The 23,597-nt window shown below is 45.2% G+C and overlaps 1 pseudogene; it reads left to right on the top strand.

The window, feature by feature from the left end:
- The window catches only part of LOC137537242 (zinc finger protein 208-like), a 154,282-nt pseudogene that overhangs the window by 32,183 nt on the left and 98,502 nt on the right, over positions 1-23,597 (top strand).

Here is a 23,597-nt window from a genome sequence, read left to right as displayed (position 1 = left end):
ATTTTACATTTGGAAATCCACTTGAAGCAGGCACCATCTAAATAGTCATCTCTTTATTGATTACATCAGTTAAAAGCAGCGCTTTCAACGACAGACCGCTGTTTCGAGCCAATGAGCTCTTTGTCAAGTTGTCAAAGACTGCAATACAAATGTCAACCTATCACCACTCCTTATATACAATACAACAACCTATCACTGGTCGGCGTTTGAATTGTCCAATTGTAGCACGTCTATAGCTAGGAGGACCTCATAGGGAACTGCATCAAACATACCTAGTCCCACCCCTCAGAGAAGACCACTCCCACTATCCCTAAAAAAGTAAAAATAAATACACTAAGGAGCTCACCTAACATGTATAACCGGTTGCCACCTCCTCACCACAAGAGCCGCCATGCCCCAGGGAGATCCCAACTCCGTCACTGCAGCAGAAAGAGCTGTAGGCTACATCGCCGCCACCAGCCAATCGGCAGTCCCCGCCCTCCACCAACGCTCTGAATAGGGGAGTGAACTTTCCTCCCCTTGACAGAGAGCGTTCACATGGCACGTATGTAAACACACCGTCACGCCACTCTGACATTGGAGGGCGTGGTTTTCTGTGGAATACTATTGGCCACGGCGCTGACACTTAGTGTCAGGAATTGGCCGGCGGCGCACGCACTTTCTATTGGCCATAGTAAGAGGCCGCGGTGACGTTTTGCGCCGTCAGTATGTGGCCACGATGACGGGCTCTGATTGGTAGCTACAGCTCCATGCGGAGACTTCAATTGGTGGAGGGCGGGGACTGCCGATTGGCTGGTGGCGGCGATGTAGCCTACAGCTCTTTCTGCTGCAGTGACGGAGTTGGGATCTCCCTGGGGCATGGCGGCTCTTGTGGTGAGGATGTGGCAACCGGTTATACATGTTAGGTGAGCTCCTTAGTGTATTTATTTTTACTTTTTTAGGGATAGTGGGAGTGGTCTTCGATGAGGGGTGGGACTAGGTATGTTTGATGCAGTTCCCTATCAGGTCCTCCTAGCTATAGACGTGCTACCATTGGACAATTCAAACGCCGACCAGTGATAGGTTGTTGTATTGTATATAAGGAGTGGTGATAGGATTTCCTTAAGCAACAGCTCCAGTGGTGTGGAATGCTGTAAGTCTGGGCACACGCCTTTCTCCTTTTATGGGTGCTGATCCAAACCCTTTGTGTATCCATTATTATTTTACATTTAAAATTAGCAGTTTCCCTCCCACACCAAAAATTACCCACATACATTTTTTATTAAAAAAACAAATAAAAAAATATACAATAAAAAAAAAACAACAACATAAATAGTTACCCAAGGGTCTGAACTTTTTAAAAATGCATGTCAAGAGAGTATGTTATTATATTATTTAAAATTATAAGCTTATAAATAGTGATGGACGCAAATTGAAAAAATGCACCTTTATTTCTAAATGAAATATCGGCACCATAAATTGTGATAGCAAAAATCTATTAACCCTTCGCACACTCACATGCAAATGTTCAAACAATTGCATTCACAGATTCACTCATCCAGGCACAACTGTTATCCCTACAGCTAAATTAAAAGCCAGGGTTTTAGTTCACAGAAGAATGCATTCTTATGCTTAATCACCTATACTGCGCAGAAGTACCCAGGTAAACATAGGTGTCCTAACTCTGGCCCTGTAACATGCATAGTGCAGACATGCAAACACATTCATTGCATCAAACCTATCAATGGATTAGGAGCACACATCCTGACGTCCTCTCCTGGGACAGACAGTGCATCTTACCAATCGCACAAGGGAGCTAACGTTATGTGTCCATGTGCACCATGCACATACACCAGCATAAGCTGTGTGCATGCTGACAAACACATACAGGGGAAGGAGGGAGTTCACTGAATTAGACCCTAGCCACAGGGGTCAGTAGCAAGAAAAAAATACATATATCCAGACACATCACCTCTAGTTAGGACATTAAATAAATTGTTGTTTGAACAATTGCATGTGAGTGTGCGAAGGGTTAATAGATTTTTGCTGTTTTCTAGCCACACCCCCTTCAGCACCTCCCTTTCCCTAATAATTTATTTAATGTCCTAACTAGAGGCAATGTGCCTGGATATATGTATGTTTATTCTTATCATTGACCCCTGTGGCTAGGGTCCAATTCGGTGCACTCCCCCCTTCCCCTGTATGTTTGTCAGCATGCAGACAGCTTATGCTGGTGTATGCGCATGGTGCACATGGACACATAACATTAGCTCCCTTGTGCGATTGGTAAGATGCACTGTCTTTCCCAGGAGAGGAAGTTAGGATGTGTGCTCCTAATCCATTGATAGGTTTGATGCAATGAATGTGTTTGCATGTCTGCACTATGCATGTTACAGGGCCAGAGTTAGGACACCTATGTTTGCCTGGGTACTTCTGCGCAGTATAGGTGATTAAGCATAAGAATGCATTCTTCTGTGAACTAAAACCCTGGCTTTTAATTTAGCTGTAGGGATAACAGTTGTGCCTGGATGAGTGAATCTGTGAATGCAATTGTTTGAACATTTGCATGTGAGTGTGCGAAGGGTTAATAGATTTTTGCTGTTTTCTAGCCACACCCCCTTCAGCACCTCCCTTTCCCTAATAATTTATTTAATGTCCTAACTAGAGGCAATGTGCCTGGATATATGTATGTTTATTCTTATCATTGACCCCTGTGGCTAGGGTCCAATTCGGTGCACTCCCCCCTTCCCCTGTATGTTTGTCAGCATGCAGACAGCTTATGCTGGTGTATGCGCATGGTGCACATGGACACATAACATTAGCTCCCTTGTGCGATTGGTAAGATGCACTGTCTTTCCCAGGAGAGGAAGTTAGGATGTGTGCTCCTAATCCATTGATAGGTTTGATGCAATGAATGTGTTTGCATGTCTGCACTATGCATGTTACAGGGCCAGAGTTAGGACACCTATGTTTGCCTGGGTACTTCTGCGCAGTATAGGTGATTAAGCATAAGAATGCATTCTTCTGTGAACTAAAACCCTGGCTTTTAATTTAGCTGTAGGGATAACAGTTGTGCCTGGATGAGTGAATCTGTGAATGCAATTGTTTGAACATTTGCATGTGAGTGTGCGAAGGGTTAATAGATTTTTGCTGTTTTCTAGCCACACCCCCTTCAGCACCTCCCTTTCCCTAATAATTTATTTAATGTCCTAACTAGAGGCAATGTGCCTGGATATATGTATGTTTATAAATTGTGATAGGGACATCGTTTAAACGGTGTAATAACCGGGACAGATGGGCAAATAAAATGAGTTTTAATTACGGTAGCGTATATTAATTTCAAACTATAATGGCCAAAAACTGAGAAATAATGAATTTTTTCATTTCTTTCTTAATCTTCCTGTTAAAATAGATTTAGAAAAAAATAATTCTTAGCAAAATGTACTACCCAAAGAAAGCCTAATTAGTGGCGGAAAAAACAAGATATAGATCAATTCATTGTGATAAGTAGCAATAAAGTTATAGGCGAATGAATGGGAGGTGAATGTTGCTCGGATGCATGAGATTTTCGGACTGCGGTGCTGAACCGGTTAATAAGGAAAGAGATTGGTTGATATAGAAGTTTTGTTAACAGATCAGGTAAAAATTCACATTCCTTCCTTTGTCCTCAAATTACAAGTACAGAGTTTACAGCAAAGTAAAATAGATGCTATTCTTGGTTGTATATTGGAGTTTTTAAACAAGCTAGGTCGTTTCCATATTTTTTCTTTGTCTTCAAGATAGATGATATTATGCATTATAATCAGGCCTTGCAGTAAGGTAAAATGTATGCTAGCTTATGGTTGCATTGCCTGTGTTTTATTGGTTAATCTTGCTATGAAGTTGTACAGTCAGCTTACACCGAGAAGGATCTTGTGGTTATTGAATGATTCCTATCATTTGATTTGCTATTGTTCTGACAACTTTACGTGTATTTAATAAATTCATTATTTTAAAATAGTTGTCCTGACTTTTCACTCGTTGTACCAATGTATTGAGAAAACTCGCTATTGAGCTTGGGGGTGAGCATATAATATAGTAAGACTCCTCCCCTTCATTTTTTGTAAGCGGTCTTAACTTTTGATTTTATACGTCCGGTTACAGTTCATGTGACCGGAATCGTATAAATCGCCCGACAACTGACAGCTGCAGATGTGGGGATATTAGAAGCTCCCATTCATCCAGACTGACCTGAGAAAAGGAGATTTCCCTCTCTCTGTCTCTCTGTGTCTTTGTTGTTATATTCAGGAAACATGAAGAGATTTGAGCTGAATGCATAAAGTTCAGTAAGCTTAGAAGAGACGGATTTATCTCCCAGCAATGTTAAGCTGGACACACATAGGTTTTCTTGCAGAAAGACCACGGTCTCTGATAAGAGACCGTCGGTTTTTCTGCAGGGGACTTAGATCGGTAAATGGGAACTATATTCACATTCACTAATCGGGGGGCTAACGGCAGGCGGCGGGAGCGCGCACAGGATCGTGCACCTCTGGCAGCAGGAGCTACACAGTCTATCTGGACGGATATATCCATCCAGATAGACTTAAGTGGTTGATCAGCTTCCGTCAGGCCGGAGGTTTCAGGCTATCTTCACCAGACCTGCAAGCACAAGAACTCTTTTCCCCCTGTTTCGTCAGCCTCTTAAACTCCATCCACTAACCTCACTCCACCAGGGTCATTCCCCCCCCTCCCCCAGGTTCACAAGTTGCTGCTGCTGTATCTGTCTGTGAGGCATTGAACTGCACTGCATCTTACTGTGTCACTATCTCTTCGATGTTTTGTCTCCACAGACCATACCTCCCAACTTTTTGAGATGAGAAAGAGGGACACTTAACCCACGCCACTGTCACACCCCTCAAACGAGTGCACGGGAGGCTGCCTCAGAAACACCGTCACTGTACAAGCTGGATAAGACCAGCTGCATACACTGGCTGGCATGGTTATCTGCTGTCTGTGGGGGATGGAGAATGATTGAGCCGGTTGGGGCTGTCCCTGATTGCCGAAGCCACGGTCTCATCTCAATAACTCCTGCAGGCTGCTGACAGGATGTGTGGGCATGTTTGCTTGGCTGCATCTCTTCAGTGGCAAGAGAGAGGTGCAGAATAGTGCCTGTTTCTCACTCATTGGAGGGCGGGAGGTAGAGACAGAGCTGGAGTTTCTAGCTACAGATGCAGTGCATGGTCCCGCCCCTTACAACCCACTCAGCCAATCCCTGCTCCACCAGGGGCGTGAGGTGACAGGCAGAGGAGCGATCCTGCCTGCAGTTTATCAAGCGCTGGGTTTTTCTAGCTAGGCGGGTGAATAGACAGCTGGGCGGGGTTGTAAAACAGCCGGGCGGCCCGCCCACCTAATTGGCCCTGGGGAGAACGCTGCAAAGACAAACTTAAACCTTAACAACAATATGCTTGAATACAGCAAGGAATCTATAGGTCTGAGAGAGACAGAGTGCTTCTAGTCACACCTTTCACTAGGGCAGAGGGCTTAGAAGCCTGAAGATCAGAGAGGACAGTAGCCCTGAGGCCTCCCTCACCAGGAAGTGAGAGCCAAGGCTGCCGGGCTTTGGTGAAGACGTCCCAATCTGTATGCAATTCACTTTTTCTCCTGAGTTTTCTCCTAGGAGGTAATTTTCATCTCCGGTTTAGAATAACTTCTTAGCCCGAAAAGTAGGAGAAAAGGTACTATTGAAAATATTTTCAGTATTTTTTTTGGTTTCTGGTGATTTAAAAGGCATTTTATTGACAAGTTTGAAAATATCACTTATGAGAAAACTCAGGAGAAAAAATTAATTGCAAATGGCCCCCAATGCTTCATTGACTATAGCGATCAGACGCTGAGAGATAAGGATATCTGATACCATTTCCTGTGTAAGCTCTAAAGATAGGGAAGGTTGCAGCCATTGCCTGGGAATATGCAGCCTGATAGCCCTGGCAATATGCTGCTAGCCGGTGTTGTGGGAATATGCAGCCTGGCAGCCCTGGCAATATGCTGCTAGCCGGTGTTGTGGGAATATGCAGCCTGGCAGCCTTGGCAATATGCTGCTAGCCGGTGTTGTGGGAATATGCAGCCTGGAAGCCCTGGCAATATGCTGCTAGCTGGGACTGATAGCCCTGGCAATATGCTGCTAGCCGGTGTTGTGGGAATATGCAGCCTGATAGCCCTGGCAATATGCTGCTAGCCGGTGTTGTGGGAATATGCAGCCTGATAGCCCTGGCAATATGCTGCTAGCCGGTGTTGTGGGAATTTCCAGCTCATCACCCAAAAGCAGCACAAGTGGATCTGGGACAATAGATTCATCCAGAACTTGATTAACCATTTAAGCCTTCTGGACGTAGAAGCTATGTCCAGAAGGCCATGTGCGCTCCCGCGCGTGCACGCATGCTCCCGGCCGCGGATCGTTAGCCCAGGAATCAATTCATCGGGACATGGTGCCTGATGATTGATTCCTCTCCCCGGCAGAAAAAACAACCGCTTCTCTCGGAAGCCTCGCTTTTTCTGCCTCTTACGTCCCACTATGTCCCTCTAAGCGTACATGTTACGCTTAGAGTGACATAATTTAAACAAACTCAAGGTTGCCATCTTGTGGCCAAAAATTAAACTACATGAGCTCCTTTGAGGGACAGTTAGTGACAGGACAAAATATATATACTGTACAGTGCTGCGTAACATGTCGGCGCTATATAAATACTAAAAATAATAATAATAATAATGGTGTAATAGCCGGGACTATTAGGCAAATACAATACGTGGGTTTTAATTATGGAGGCATGTATTAGTTTAAAACTATAATGGCCAAAAACTGAGAAATAATGAATTTTTTCCATTTCCTTCTTATTCTTCCTGTTAAAATGCATTTACAGTAAAGTGGCTCTTAGCAAAATGTACCACCCAAAGAAAGCCTAATTGGTGGCGGAAAAAACAAGATATAGATCAGTTCATTGTGATAAATAGTGATAATGTTATAGGCTAATGAATGGGAGGTGAACATTGCTCGGATGCATAAAGTGAAAACGACTGAAGGCTGAAGTGTTTAATAAGGACCGAGACCTTATGCTGGGAACAAAGAACCAACTGCAGAGGACAAGCACCAGCTACTATAATCACGCATATATGTGTGTAAATGTAAGAAAAGAGTTATCCCTGTTGGATGCAGAAAAGAAGCCAATGAGAAAATAATCAAAGAAGGAAAAGCTGTCCCTTTAAAGGGAACAAGAGACAAAGCACCCTCACATATTTTACCATATAGATCAGTGGGAACATTAGAGAAAACACCTACCTTGCTTTCAGTTTCATTCTGCGCTGCACAGCTTGCTTCTAATTATCCCTGATAAAATCCCTGACTGAGCACTCAGTCTGGCTTTGCTCAGGAATATTTATAGCTCAGTCTGTGTTCTCTCATGTCTTTTCAAGTCCAAGCCGGCCCCCTGCTGGCTCTGCTCATGAATCATTATAGCTGAGTCATTATAGCAAAGCCAGACTGAATGCTCAGTCGGGGATTTTATCAGGTCTGATTAGAAGCAAACTGTGCAGTGCAGAATGAAACAGAAAGCATGGTAGGTGTTTTCTCTAATGTTCCCACTGATCTATATGGTAAAATACATGAGGGTGCTTCATCTCTGGTTCACTTTAAGAACCTCACCACAACAAAAATTCAAAGTACAAAATCTAGCCTCTATTAGTAAACCATAGACAATTAAAAACACATAAAATACAGCTGATGAAGTGTCATCCAATCAAAAAAGCTCCATCAATAAAGTCATACAAAATAAATACCATATGACAAAAAACGAGTACACCTATATCGTGAGGCGCACAAAAAAAGTGCTGGTCAGTATAGTGCACTAAAAAAAATGATATATACAGCTGACGTGTGTGTGCAGAATAAACAAGGGTAGAGTAGAGAAAAGGGTAGTGACAAGCTTGTCGAAAAATGAAGGGAAGTGGTGAAGGAGTGCAGTTGGATGAGATGCCGCGTTAGACCGGGACCGGCAGCAGGGAATGGAGGATCGTTGGAGTATGGCGTGGGACATTACGGCTGCAGGCGGGTGGTAGTAGCCCCAGGTAAGTGTCTGTTTTTATTTTCAGACCCCTCCCCCCCCAGAGAACCCCTTTAATGCGTACCACGGCGCGTCTCACGATGTGTTCCAAGCTGCGTCATGTAACTACTACGCTTCCTCCTTCAACCCGGAAGGAGGAAGTGTTTGTAGTCACATGACCACGGCTTGGAACGCAGCATGGGATGGATTAAAGGAGGCTGCTGGGTAAGTTTAACCCCCCCCCTCACCCACCCGCTCAGTTGCACTAATAAGGAGGATGAAATCTGAATGAAACCATACCTCCCAACTTTTTGAGATGAGAAAAAGGTACACTTAAGCCACACCCCTAATCACGCCCCAGTCACGCCTTTAGTCACGCATACGATAAAGATTTCATAAGAAAAATATGTTGTTTTATAATTCAAACCACACTGATCCTTTCTATCCTGGTTCATTTTCCTTCAGATTAACATTTTAAAATTAGTAATATATCAATTTAAAGGATGTAGTAAAGAGATGACCGGCACCATCCACAAATATTAATGCTCTTTTATTGCATAATCAGATCATGTCCCGCCTGTTAAAGCGACGTTTCGGAGATGGTCTCCTTTTTCAAGCAAGGCAGGGTACAAAATGACATGTCATACATTTCTATTTATACACATCATCAAGCAAAGCAGCCAATCAAACACAGTATTACACCAAACCAATCATGTTAAAAAACGGACCTGATGGGGAACTAACCTGCTGCTCTGTCAAATGACGCTTGACCCATCTCTCCACCCACTCCCCACGTGGTTATGCGGAAGGTTGCCCTGCCGTCCACACCTGCGCATGACTGTACTCACGCAGTCTTCCCCCGCTCCGCCTACGGCGGACCTGACAGGGGACTGCAGTGAGTGACGTGAGGCGCGGGCAGTACCCAGTACGTCCACACCTCCGCAAGCCATGCGGCCAATGGGACGCGTACTGGACACGCAGCACCGCCCATTGAGGCCGCGCCACGTATCCAGTCGCTCCCACCTGATGGTAACTATGGTGATAGACAACAGAGCGCCCGACAAGCACAACGGATCATTCATATTATTAAATAGATCTCACCACTCCGCAGTTCGATGACAAAGTCTATATACCAGGATATATTGGGGAAGTTTTACAATTGGAGGCACTCCAGATAGGTGGTGGGCCTGTTCAAAAACAAAAACCAAACAAAAAATAATTAAAAATTAACAATAATAACAAAAATCCAAAAATTAGCAACGGCATCACTAGATGGAGCTGGAGACATGCACGTGATTAGATAAAGGGTGTCAAATCAAACTCTCTATTGAGACCTCTGGGCTCCATAGAGTCCAGTTTTTTTATCCAATACGCTTCCCTATATAGAAGTCGCTTAACCCTATCACCTCCTCTTCTATGTGGTAACACTTGCTCCAGGATCATAAATCTAAGTTGGCTAACTGAATGAGATGTCTGTACAAAATGGTTAGCTACTGATTGATCAACCAATTTTTCTCTTATTGCATGTTTGTGAGAAGAGAGTCTCACTTTTATCTTTTGTGTGGTACTACAATTTGATTCATCTGCGGTGCTGGCAGATAGACCGAGCGGAAGAAGAGTGCTACACTACTACTTTGCGTCAATTTAAAGGATGGGAATAAAGTTTAGAGTCAATCAAACACATTTTTAGTACAGAAATATAAATATTTACATAGAGGGACAAATTCCTAGAAGGGAATCTTTCGCGAAAAAAGTAGGCAGTTAGAAAATGTGACAGATGACAGGTTTTGGGCCAGTCCATCTTTTTAAGGGGGATTCTCAGGGCTTTCTTTGTTTTCAACAGCATTTCCTGAACAGCTGCCAAAATAGCAAGATACCAGCCAGCCTCCCTAATCACTTGCACACTATTATGTCAGTTAAATTTTGCAGCTGTTGTTCAGGAAATGCTGTTGAAAACAAAGAAAGCCCTGAGATCCCCCTTAAAAAGATGGACTGGCCCAAAACCTGTCATCTGTCACATTTTTTAACTGCCTACTTTTTTCGTGAAAGAACTCCTTTAAAGAGGGACAAATAAGGAGGAAAGAGGGACAGGGCTCCCAAAGAGGGACTGTCCCTCCGAAAGAGGGACAGTTGGGAGCTATGATGAAACCCATTCGGATTTCATCTGGAGATCATCCCTACTCCCTGGCTGCTCTCCCTTCCTGTGATTGATAAATGAGGGTGCAGTTAGCTGACTGGCCACAAGATGGCGAGCTCCCCTCCACCCGCTGGACCGCAGAAACCGGAAATACAGAACCACAGAGAGGAAGTGATGAGAGGCCGGAAGTGGGCGGGCGGAGCATATTGTCCTGCAGCCTCTGATAGCGCTACAATCACACAGAGAAGGTCCCGTGGGTAGTGACGTCACTGGGAATCCCCGCCCAGAGCGCTCAGCACTTCCTGTTCCAGCTGTCCTCCGAAGAAAGAGACCGGAAGTGGTGATAGAGCAGAAGTGGTGAGAGAAGAGCTCGCGCTGGCTGCAGAGGAGGGGAAAGGTTACTTTGTTTATATTTTATTTCCATTGTTTGCCGCCTGTGACTATAATTTATAATAATTGTAACATTTGTAAAGGGCTTTCCTCCTGTCCCACTCAGTGCCCGAGAGCTGCAGCCACCAGGGGGAGGGGGAGGGGAGGACAGGAGTGGGGGAGGAGCACATAGAAGGGAAGGGAGGACAGGGGTGGGGGAGGAGCACATAGAGCGGGAGGATAGGAGTGGGGGAGGAGCACATAGTGGTGGAGGGAGGACAGGAGTGGGGGAGGAGCACATAGAGGAGGAGGGCAGGACAAGAGTGGGGGAGGAGCACATAGTGGGGGAGGGAGGACAGGAGTGGGGGAGGAGCACATAGAGGCGGAGGGGGTACAGGTATGGAGGAGGAGCACATAGTGAGGTAGGGGAGGTGCAGCCACCAGGGGGCGCTCAGTAGGCAGTAGAAGTATTAGGGGGTCCAGACTGACTCCTCACTGAATAGCTGCTGGATTACTGAAGAGGAACAGCTGAGATTGCTACCCAGGTCTCTGCTTGAGAGCTGTAGACACCAGGAGGGAGGACATACTGGGGGTGGTGGGGGAGGGGAGGTATTGGGGTGAGGGAGGAGCACATAGTGGGGGAGGGGAGGTAGGTATTGGGGTGGGGAGGAGCACGTAGTGGGGGAGGGGAGGTAGATATTGGGGTGGGGGGAGGAGCACATAGTGGGAGAGGGGAGAAAAGATATTAATTCTATTCACTTCCTGTCACCAAAGCAGATAGATACTTCTTGCTTTAATGACAGCAGACTTACACCTGGCTGGAGAGGTGAGGAGGATTATGGGAGTGTCACATGACCTCACCTTTAGTCTCTCCATACAGTTTCCCTTCTGTGAAGTCTGCTGACCATCGCGTGTCCCCACCTCACCCCCTGATATCTGAGAGACACGAGAAGCGCACAACATCCTCACTGATCTGCTGTCGGGGTGAGTTGAGCATTAGCAGGAATGATGGGACAGTGTCCAGTGACAGCTGGTGATTTGTATGGTGGTAACTGTATCATTCTGTGTGTCAGGTTCCTATAAGGAGGCTCATTGTCTCATCTATTTCTCCATGGAGGAGGGGCAGTATATAGAAGGACAGCAGGACCTCTACAAGGACCTCATGATGGAGAATCAGCCGCCCCCCACATCACTGGGTAAGAGGAGACTCTCATTTCTTGTAAAGAAGAGAGTGGTACTTGGGGTCCACCTAGATCCATCCCCCCTATCATCTGGTAAACATCTTCAGTATCTCACAACAATCTCTTTATAGAACAACTATTAAAGAGATAATAGAAAGCTTTTGTGAGGTCTCAGCTCAGCCCGTATGAAAAAGTAGCTTCGTTTATCAGCTGTTTTGTAACAAATTTGTGTCGGCACCAAGGGGGTGGGGGGGGGGGGGGGTCAGAGCTGAACTGTAACCTGGCTGTAAACTGTTTACTTTACACTGCGAGGCAGAGAGAGAGATACAGGATCAGGCTCACAGACCGAACTGCAGCTGATGTTATTTACACACATTGGAAGCTATATTTCTGCTTTCTATCATTCTGAACAGATTCTAGTCACACTATTACAGCCGGTGAAGATTGTTTCTATATGCTGGATCTGCTGGACACAGTCACCCATAGCAATTCTCAAAGTGAAAGCTGTTCTCTGTAAATGCCATATTTTCTTCTCATAAGATCTGAAAAGATGTAAAAAAAAAAAAGCCTTTGTATTGCTAATTGCTAGTAATTCCTGGAAATGTGACATTTAGAATTTGTTATCTTTCACAGTTGTACTTTAAGGGGAAGAATGTCAACATTCTGCTAGTGTCAATGTTTTGTATGCCCACCATTATTTTCCAGCACTGCCTCTCTGCATGGAGGTCACTAGAACTTCAGAGGTTTCCACTGGAATTCTTTTCCCCTCCTCCATGATGAAGCTGGGGGATGTTAGAGACCTTGCGCTCCTCCACCTTCCATATGAGGAGGCCCCGCAGGTGCACAATAGGGTTTAGGTCTGGAGACACGCTTGGCAAGTCCAGCACTTTTACCCTCAGTTTGTTTCGCAAAGCAGTGGTCATCTTGGAGATGTGTTTGGGGTCATTATTATATTGGAATGCTGCCCTGCAGCCCAGTTTTAAAAGGGAGGGTATCATGCTCTGCTTCAGTAGGTCACAGCACATGTTGGCTTTCATGGTTCCCTCAATGAGCTGTAGCTTCCTACTGCTGGCAGCACTCATGCAGCCCAAACCATGACTCTCCCACCACCATGCTTCACTGTAGGCAATACACACTTGTCTTTGTACGCCTCACCTGGTTGCCACCACACACGCTTCACTCCATCTAAACCAAATATGTTTATTTTGGTCTCACCAGACCACAGGAGGTTCCAGTAATCCCTGTCCTTAGTCTGCTTGTCTTCAGCAAACTGGTTGTAGGCTTTCTTGTGCATTAGCTTTAGAAGCTGCTTAAGCTGCTTCCTTCTGGGACGACATCCATGCAGACTCATTTAAAGGAGAGTGTTGTGTATGACCTGAACACTGCCCCCCCCCCCCCCCCACACACACACACACACACCGCGTACTACCATGGTGATCCATAAAGGTCTTTTTCTGGTGGTGCGGCACTTAAACGAGCCCAACACTTTTGTGAGACATTGTAGAGACAATGTATTCAGTCACTGTGTGTTTCCTACAGATGTATCCAGTAACAGAGACCCACCAGAGAGATGTACAGGTACTCTTTATTCCCGGGATTGTCCACCTAGATCCCCCATCATCTGATAATCACATAGAGACAATGTATTCAGTCAGTGTGTGTGTTTCCTACAGATGTATCCTGTAACAGAAACCCACCAGAGAGATGTACAGGTCCTCTTTATTCCCAGGATTGGCCACAGGAAGACCCCACCATCCCCCACCATTATCAGGTAGGTGGAGCTGAGGGTCACCAGAGACTCCAAACTGTATTACATTCTTTCTTCTGCATATGCTGTCATTTGTGTTCAAAATTTATATTAGATTTTATTTTGTGAACTTAGGTGGGTGAACTGATACATGTAAGTGCTGTGGCTAAAGAGGAAGAAGAAGAGACGTATGTGAGGAGTGATCAGCAGTCTATGGAGGAGAGTGACATGATGAGGACAAGTAAAGAGGAAGAAGAAGAGACGTATGTGAGGAGTGATCAGCAGTCTATGGAGGAGGGTGACATGATGAGGACAAGTAAAGAGGAAGAAGAGACGTATGTGAGGAGTGATCAGCAGTCTATGGAGGAGGGTGACATGATGAGGACAAGTAAAGAGGAAGAAGAAGAGACGTATGTGAGGAGTGATCAGCAGTCTTTGGGGGAGGGTGACATGATGAGGACAATTAAAGAGGAAGAAGAGGAGACATATGTGAGGAGTGATCAGCAGTCTTTGGAGGAGGGTGACATGAAGAGGACAATTAAAGAGGAAGAAGAGACATATGTGAGGAGTGATCAGCAGTCTATAGAGGAGGGTGTCATGATGGTGAAAATTAAAGAGGAAGAAGAAGAGACGTATGTGAGGAGTGATCAGCAGTGTATGGAGGAGGGTGACATGATGAGGACAAGTAAAGAGGAAGAAGAAGAGACGTATGTGAGGAGTGATCAGCAGTCTTTGGGGGAGGGTGACATGATGAGGACAATTAAAGAGGAAGAAGAGGAGACATATGTGAGGAGTGATCAGCAGTCTTTGGAGGAGGGTGACATGAAGAGGACAATTAAAGAGGAAGAGGAGACATATGTGAGGAGTGATCAGCAGTCTATGGAGGAGGGTGTCATGATGGTGAAAATTAAAGAGGAAGAAGAAGAGACGTATGTGAGGAGTGATCAGCAGTGTATGGAGGAGGGTGACATGATGAGGACAAGTAAAGAGGAAGAAGAAGAGACATGTGTGAAGAGTGATCAGCAGTCTATGGAGGAGGGTGTCATGATGGTGACAATTAAAGAGAAAGAAGAAGAGACGTATGTGAGGAGTGATCAGCAGTCTGTGAAGAAGGGTGACATGATGAGGACATGTAAAGAGGAGGACAATGTTACAGAGGGCAGAACAGGTGAGTAATCAGCAGTAATATAGAATAAATGTGTATGTATATTGCTGGTGTCACTGCTCACAGACTGGCCTGTTTGGGGTTACGTGATGTACTTATTAGATTTTTGTCAATCACAACCACTTCCAGGCCAGCAGTCTCTGGTCCCTTAAGAGCCAGTGACATTTTTCGGTCTAAAAACGGTGCTCATTGATGACCCGCCACTACAGCGGTCCAGAAGAGGTTAGACTATCATTCTTGATTGTGCTTTGTGACAGGTTACTAATAATAACAAGACAAGACACAAAACATTTATAATATGCTTTTCTCTCGGCAGACTCAAAGCACCAGAGCTGCAATAACTAGGACAGGCTCTATAGGCAGTAGCAGTGTTTTGGAGTCTTGCCCAAGTCTCCTGCTGAACAGGTGCTGGCTTACTGAACAGGAAGAGACAAGATTTCAACCATTGTCTCCTGATAACAGTACAGACACCTTGATGTCTTTAGAGTATGTTGTGTTCTGTGGAGAGGGGAGGGGGTGATGGAGGGAGAAGCATCCGGCTACATCTCACAGCAGCAATACAATGCCACAAGAGCAATTTTTGGGTTCCTGGAGTCGGGGAAAATGCACCGACTCCTAATTAATTTAAACTGTAATTAAAATAGAAAATATGATAAAATGTTCTATTTCTCAGATAATAGATGGCACAAATAATGTATATACACAGTAATAGCCGTGCTTAGTACACAAAAATGATGTAAACCAATCACAAATAGTTACTTGTGCTGCTTCAATAAAGCGGTCCCCGTATTTTTGAAGTCAGATATACACATCTTATTGTGACTGTATATATGATGTGTACACAGGAATCTTTTAGTGGATGGATATATATATATATATTCACCTAAAGGATTATTAGGAACACCATACCAATACGGTGTTTGGCCCCCTTTCGCCTTCAGAGCTGCCTTAATTCTATGTTGCAATGATTCAACAAGGTGCTGAAAGCATTCTTTAGTAATGTTGGCCCATATTGATAGGACAGCATCTTGCAGTTGTTGGGGATTTGTGAGATGCACATCCAGGGCACGAAGCTCCCGTTCTATCAGGTCCCAAAGATGCTCTATTGGGGTGAGATCTGGTGACTGTGGGGGCCATTTTAGTACAGTGAACTCATTGTCATGTTCAAGAAACCAATCTGAAATGATTCGAGCTTTGTGACATGGTGCATTATCCTGCTGGAAGCAGCCATCAGAGGATGGGTACATGGTGGTCATGAAGGGATGTACATGGTCAGAAACAATGCTCAGGTTGCCTGTGGCATTTAAACGATGCCCAATTGGCACTAAGGGGCCTAAAGTGTCCCAAGAAAACATCTACCACACCATTACAAGGTTGTGCGTGTTGTGGCTTCGCAAATGCTTTGCTGCATACCTCGGTTGTAACGAGTGGTTATTTCAGTCAACGTTGCTCTTCTATCAGCTTGAATCAGTTGGCCCATTCTCCTCTGACCTCTAACATCAACAAGGCATTGTCCTCCACAGGACTGCCACATACTGGATTTTTTCCCTTTTCACACCATTCTTTGTAAACCCTAGAAATGGTTGTGCGTGAAAATCCCAGTAACTGAGCAGATTGTGAAATACTCAGACTGGACCATCTGGCACCAACAACCATGCCATGCTCAGAATTGCTTAAATCACCTTTATTTCCCATTCTGACATTCAGTTTGGAGTTCAGGAGATTGTCTTGACCAGGACCACACCCCTAAATGCATTGAAGTAACTGCAATGTGATTGGTTGATTAGATAATTGCATTAATGAGAAATTGAACAGGTGTTCCTAATAATCCTTTAGGTGAGTGTATATATTAAATAACATCTATGCTGTAAGAATAAAGCCTGATGTGTAGCTGTGTCGCTAATAGAAATGGTCAATAAGATGCTAATAATTTTGCGTTAATGCTGATTTATGCAAATCTATGCACTCCTTTTGCTCATGAAATCAAATAATTTTATATGTTGTTAAAATTTGGGTTGGTGACTACGAATTAAAGGGTACCTGAGACGGATGAAAAGAAAAGTTTTTTTACAAACCTGGGGGTTCCTCCAGCCCCCTTCAGGCTAATCAGTCCCTGGTTAGCCTGAAGGGGGCTGGAGGAAGCTTGGAGACCTGCAGCTTGGAGGCGGAGCTTGAAGACACACAGGGCACAATCCAGGAAGGAGGGTGAGGGGGTATTTGGCGGCTGAAGGCGTGCAGCGGGATCCGACCGCGGCAGATGCTGACATTATTCAGATGTGCCTGAACGTTTTATACATTTGATACGCATATTTTAACTTGAATTTAGCGATTACATTTGAAACAGTTTTACACTATGGATGTGTCCTGGCTTACTTTTAAAGTGTGCTTTTAAGGGAATCCTGCCCAGATCATAGGAGGGCTGAAATGCTGAGCAGCAAGTAGGGACACGGTGAGAGGAACCCACTTGGGGGAGTTATCCCCGCTTAGTGTTTCCGAAGAAAGGCACTGTTGTCTTGTCCTGCAGTGATCACTGTGGTGGTTCTTATATAAAGACAATATTGCACTATATGAGTTTACTTTTATAGGGTGTTCCTTGATTCATATCTACCTAAAATTGAGGATTTCTGGATCTGAGCGCTGCTTGGATGAATTGTAACCAGTCCCTCGCTGTCTTCCTCCACCACCTGGATCTTCTGCTATGAGTCCTGGTAATTCAGCCAGTCAGCGAAGTCCGGCCACGTGCCGCTTCCACAGCCAGGAGCATTCTGCACCTGCGTAATAGTGCTGCGCAGGTGTAGTACGCTCCCGGCGGCGGAGTGTGTGCATGCGCACTTCACCAGACTGGCTCAAGTACCTGGACTCATAGCAGAAGATCCAGGTGGCAGAGGAGGACAGCGAGGGACAGATTAGCCTGAAGGGGGCTGGAGGAAGCCCCAGGTATGTATAAAACTTTAATTTCATCTGTCTCAGGTTTACTTTGGTACACAGTAGTACTATACTCTACATATGCACTCTCCACAGAGCTGCAGGGAATCCACTGAGAATGTTGTGCACATTGAACACAGAGGTGTTGTCTGTCACCCATAAACCTGGTTCAGATTGTGCATGAAGAATGTGTAATAGAGTAAGAATCCCCTCAATCTCCAGAGTACCTGCACATCACTCTTACATGTTCCCACAGTTACATTGCCTAGGGCCTGATAGATGTTCTTTGTTCCTGTCTGTACCTTCTACAAGTACTCTTACCAAGGACTAGTTTTAGTCTATAACTAAAACTATTAGAAGATCCGCCGGATATCCAGGTAACTGGTATTGTTTATAAGGGAATAAATATGGAAGCCTCTATATCCCTCTCACTTCAGTTGTCTTTTAACCATTTCTGCTCGCGTCCAGGCGGTTGCTCTGCTGCGGTGCCGCGCATTGGCGCGTGATTGCGGGGCGCCCCCGTGCTGTCCCCCGGTAGCCCTGGGATCAGTAAATGGGAACATGGTTCCTAATCTCCGATCCATGTCCCCAGCAGAAAAACCGAAGTGCTCTTACTAGAGGCTTCCGTCTTTCTGCACGTAAAATTTTCCACGTCCTCCTTGTGCTTCCAGTTAGCTAGAAGCACAAGGAGAAAAAAAACACTCAAGGTGGCCATCTTGTGGCCAGATAGTAAAACTACTAGTTTGTTTACATGACGTCACTCTAAGCGTAACATGTACGCTTAGAGGGACATAGGAGTCAGAAAAAGCGAAGCTTCCGAGAGAAGCTGTCGCTTTTTCTGCGGGGGAGAGGAATCAGTGATCGGGCACCATGGCCCGATTCATTGATTCCTGGGCTAATGATTCACGGGCGGGAGCGTGCGTGCACGTGCGCAATCGGCCGCGGGAGTGTGCGGGAGCGCACATGTCCTCCTTGACGTACAACTACGTCAAGGAGGACAAAGTGGTTAAAACGATAATGGCCGAAAACTGAGAAATAATGCATTTTTTCAGTTTTTTTTCTTATTCTTACTGTTAAAATGCATTTACAGCAAGGAAGCTCTTAGCAAAATGTACCCCCCCCCAAAGAAAGCCCAATTGGTGGTGGAAAAAACAAGATATAGATCAGTTCATTGTGATAAGTAGTGATAAAGTTATAGGCTAATGAATGGGAGGTGAACATTGCTCGGATGCATAAAGTGAAAACGGCCGAGGGCTTAAGTGGTTAAAATAATACATGCCTCCATAATTAAAACCCACGTATTGTATTTGCCCGTTTGTCCCGGTTATTTCACCGTTTAAATTATGTCCCTATCACAATGTATGGCGACAATATTTTATTGGAAATAAAAGAGCATTTTTTTCCGTTTTGCATCCATCACTATTTACAAGCTTATAAAAAAAATAGAAATATTTCATCTTTACATAGATATTTAAAAAGTTTAGACTCTTAGGTAAATATTTGTGTTTTTTTTATTGTAATGTTTTTTGTTTTTTTTTTATTAAACATTTTATGTGGGTATTTTTGGGAGGGTGGGATGTAAATTGTGTTTGATTTGGGGAAATATATGTGTATTTTAATTTTTTTTTTTAACTTTTAGATGTAGTTTTACGTTTTGGCCACAAGATGGCAACCTTGAGTTTGTTTACATGATGTCACTCTAAGCGTAACATATACGCTTAGAGGGACATATGAGTCAGAAAAAGCGAAGCTTCCGAGAGAAGCTGTCGCTTTTTCTTCAGGGGAGAGGAATCAGTGATCGGGCACCATAGCCCGATTCATTGATTCCTGGGCTAATGAATCCGCGGCCAGGAGTACGCGGGAGCGCACATGTCCTCCTTGCCGTAGAAGTACGTCAAGGAGGACGAAGTGGTTAAATGCTGCATTTTATATAAACATAAAAGCACATTTTTGATAATTATTCTGCAATAATCAAGAAATAGAAGCAATCTTTGGTAGAAAGACCAGTTGTTTGGACATATTATATTGATTTAATAAATGGCAATAAGAATGTGTAAGTGACACCACATTGCTCTACAAACATAACACAGATCTCTTGCTATAAGTACATAGAGGTCTGATGTCACAGGAGTAACACATTGCTGCCATTGTCTCATCACGCTCTACAATTTAGACAAGACAAGACACAAAACATTAATATTGCGCTTTTCTTCTGGCGGATATAAAGCGTCAGAGCTGCAGCCACTAGGGGGCACTCTGTAGGCAGTAGCAGTGTGAGGAAGTCTTGCCCAAGGTCTCCTACTCGATAGGTGCTGGCTTACTGAACAGGAAGAGCTGAGATTCAAACCCTGGTCTCTTTTGTCAGAGGCAGAGCCCTTACCCAGTGCACTGCTTTCCATGTATGGCCAATGCTTTAACTGTAGGGAAGGTCAGTGAGATGCAAATAACTCTGACTTGTATGCAATTATAATGCAAATTGTATGCAGATAATCAGATTTGTCAGGCAATGCATTTAATTGGCTGAATTCCTAGCTAATACAATCTTCATGCAAGGCAAAGTTATTGTCATGTGATTGGCCGCCTGTAATGAGCACAACCTTCTGCAGTTCTCTGTCAGGCTGATAACTAGTGATGATCTGTGACATGCTAATAACTCTGAGCTGGTGCAAATTGTATGCTAATCATCAGGGCTGTGAAGTCGGTACAACAATCATCCGAGTCCTCAGTTTATCATTCCACCGACTCTGGCTCCTCCCCCTCAATTCATCACTGCCAAAGTTTAGGAATTTTAAAGCTACAGTATTTTAAGATGACATCTGCTTTTGGGAACAAAAACCTCCTGGACAGGAAGCTAACACTCATTGTCAACTTGAATGCCTGACATGTCATGTGTATATTGTATAATCTTGCTATAATAAACTTAGGTATAGTAAACATGCGGGTATAGTAAACTACCTCTCCAGGTCCCGGCCAGTCTCCATTTGAAGACTATGGGAGCAACACCTGGTATAGTAAACCTGGAGTTTGAAAATTGTGTCAAATTAGTACAGAAACTAACAATAGTTCTCATTTTTTTTTTTTTTTAATAAATAGGGATAAAATACTAAACGTGGTGTGTCTATATTGCAGGGGCATCTTATGGACCTCTCCACAAAACTGTCACCATTTAAAGAGACACTGAAGCGAAAAAAAAAATATGATATAGTGAATTGGTTGTGTACTATGAATATTTACTAGAAGATTAGCAGCAAAGAAAATATTCTCATACTTTTATTTTCAGGTATATAGTGTGTTTTCTAACATTGCATCATTCTATAATATGTGCAGATTACACAACACTCTGCATTCAAAATGAGTCTTTCAGAGCAGTCTGTGAAGTAATGACCTCTCCTCTAGCAGAGAAAAAGTAAATAGTCCAGGAACAGTTGAGATAATAAGTCAGATAACAGCCCTCTCCACGACTAAAGGCCCATACACACGTCGGATTTCCGCGAACGACGGGTCGTTTGAACGTTCCGTCGTTCGCCCGCTAAATCGGGCGTGTGTACAGGCTGTCGTGCGCTTGATAAGGGCGAGTTTGAGCGATCCGCCCGGCGGATCGCTCAAACTCACCCTTTTCAAGCGAACGACAGCCTGTACACACACCCGACTTAGCGGGCGAACGACGGGACGTTCAAACGACCTGTCGTTCGCGGAAATCCGACGTGTGTATGGGCCTTAACTTAGTCGGAGAGCTTAAAGGGACACTTAAGTCAAAAAAAAAAAAAGAGTTTTACTCACCTGGGGCTTCCAATAGCCCACTGCAGCTGTCCGGTGCCCTCACCGTCTCCCTCCGATCCTCCTGGCCCCGCCGGCAGCCACTTCCTGTTTCGGTGACAGGAGCTGACAGGCTGGGGACGCGAGTGATTCTTCACGTTCCTGGCCACAATAGCGCCATCTATGCTGCTATAGCATATATCATATACCATATAGCAGCATAGAGGGTGCTAATGTGTCTGGGAACGCGAAGAATCACTCGCGTCCCCAGCCTGTCAGCTCCTGTCACCGAAACAGGAAGTGGCTGCCGGCGGGGCCAGGAGGATCGGAGGGAGACGGCGAGGGGACCGGACAGCTGCAGGGGGCTATTGGAAGCCCCAGGTGAGTAAAACTCATTTTTTTTGTTTGACTTAAGTGTCCCTTTAATGGCTTGTTTGCATAGAGATAACAACTGGAGTTTCTCAACTCTTCCTGTACTGGAAACAATTACACTGATGTATCTGATCTTAATGTTTTATTTCTTAGCTGTGCTACACATACAAATCATAATATCATCATTTTTTTTTCGCTTCAGTGTTTCTTTAAGCTAAACTGCCCAGCTACACTACATTAACCTCTGCTACCCCCACCAACTACTCTACATACTACACTAACGCCTGCTTCCCCCACCAACTACTCTACATACTACACTAACGCCTGCTTCCCCCACCAACTACTCTACACTAACCCCTGCTGCCCCCACCAACTACACTACACTAACTCCTGCTGCCCCCACCAACTAAACTACACTAACCACAGCTGCCCCTACCAACTACTCTACCCACTACACTAACGCCTGCTGTTCCCACCAACTACACTAACCATTGCTGCCTCCTCCAACTACTCTACACACTACACTAACGCCTGCTGCCACCACCAACTACACTACACTAACCCCTGCTGCCCCCACAAACTACACTACACTAACCCCTGCTGCCCCCACCAACTACACTACACTAACTCCTGCTGCCCCCACCAACTACACTACACTAACCTCTGCTGCCCCCACTAACTACACTACACTAACCACTGCTGCCCCCACCAACTACTCTACCCACTACACTAACGCCTGCTGCCACCACCAACTACACTACACTAACCCCTGCTGCCCCCACCAACTAAACTACACAAACCCCTTCTGCCCCCACCAACTACACTACACTAACCCCTGCTGCCCCCACCAACTACACTAACTTCTGCTGCCCCCACCAACTACACTACACTAACCCCTGCTGCCTCAACCAACTACACTACACTAACCTCTGCTGCCCCCACCAACTACACTACACTAACCCCTGCTGCCCCCACCAACTACACTACACTACACTAACCCCTGCTGCCCCTACCGACTACACTACATTAACCCCTGCAGCCCCCACCAACTACACTACACTAACTTCTGCTGTCCCCACCAACTACACTACACTAACCCCTGCTGCCCCCACCGACTACACTACACTAACCCCTGCTGCCCCCACCCACTACTCTACACTAACCCCTGCTGCCCCTACCGACTACACTACATTAACCCCTGCAGCCCCCACCAACTACACTACACTAACTTCTGCTGTCCCCACCAACTACACTACACTAACTTCTGCTGTCCCCACCAACTACACTACACTAACCCCTGCTGCCCCCACCGACTACACTACACTAACCCCTGCTGCTCCTACCGACTACACTACACTAACCCCTGCTGCCCCTACCAACTACACTACACTAACCCCTGCTGCCCCCACCAGCTACCGTACACTAACCACTGCTGCCTCCACCAACTACACTACACTACCCCCTACTGCCCCCACCAACTACACTACACTAACCCCTGCTGCCCCCACCAACTACACTACACTAACCTATGCCGCCCCCACCAACTACACTACACTAATCCCTGCTGCCTCCACCAGCTACACTACACTAATCCCTTCTGCCTCCACCAGCTACACTACACTAACCTCTGCTGCCCCCACCAACTACACTACACTAACTTCTGCTGCCCCCACCAACTACACTACACTAATCCCTGCTGCCTCCACCAGCTACACTACACTAACCTCTGCTGCCCCTACCAACTAAACTACACTAACCCCTTCTGCCCCCACCAACTACACTACACTAACTCCTGCTGCCCCCACCAACTAAACTACACTAACCACAGCTGCCCCCACCAACTACTCTACCCACTACACTAACGCCTGCTGTTCCCACCAACTACACTAACCAT

This window comes from Hyperolius riggenbachi, chromosome 10 (assembly GCF_040937935.1).
Source record: "Hyperolius riggenbachi isolate aHypRig1 chromosome 10, aHypRig1.pri, whole genome shotgun sequence".
Taxonomy (NCBI): Eukaryota; Metazoa; Chordata; class Amphibia; order Anura; family Hyperoliidae; genus Hyperolius; species Hyperolius riggenbachi.
Note: the sequence above shows the minus strand (reverse complement) of the source record. Positions and strands in the feature narration are given on the sequence as shown.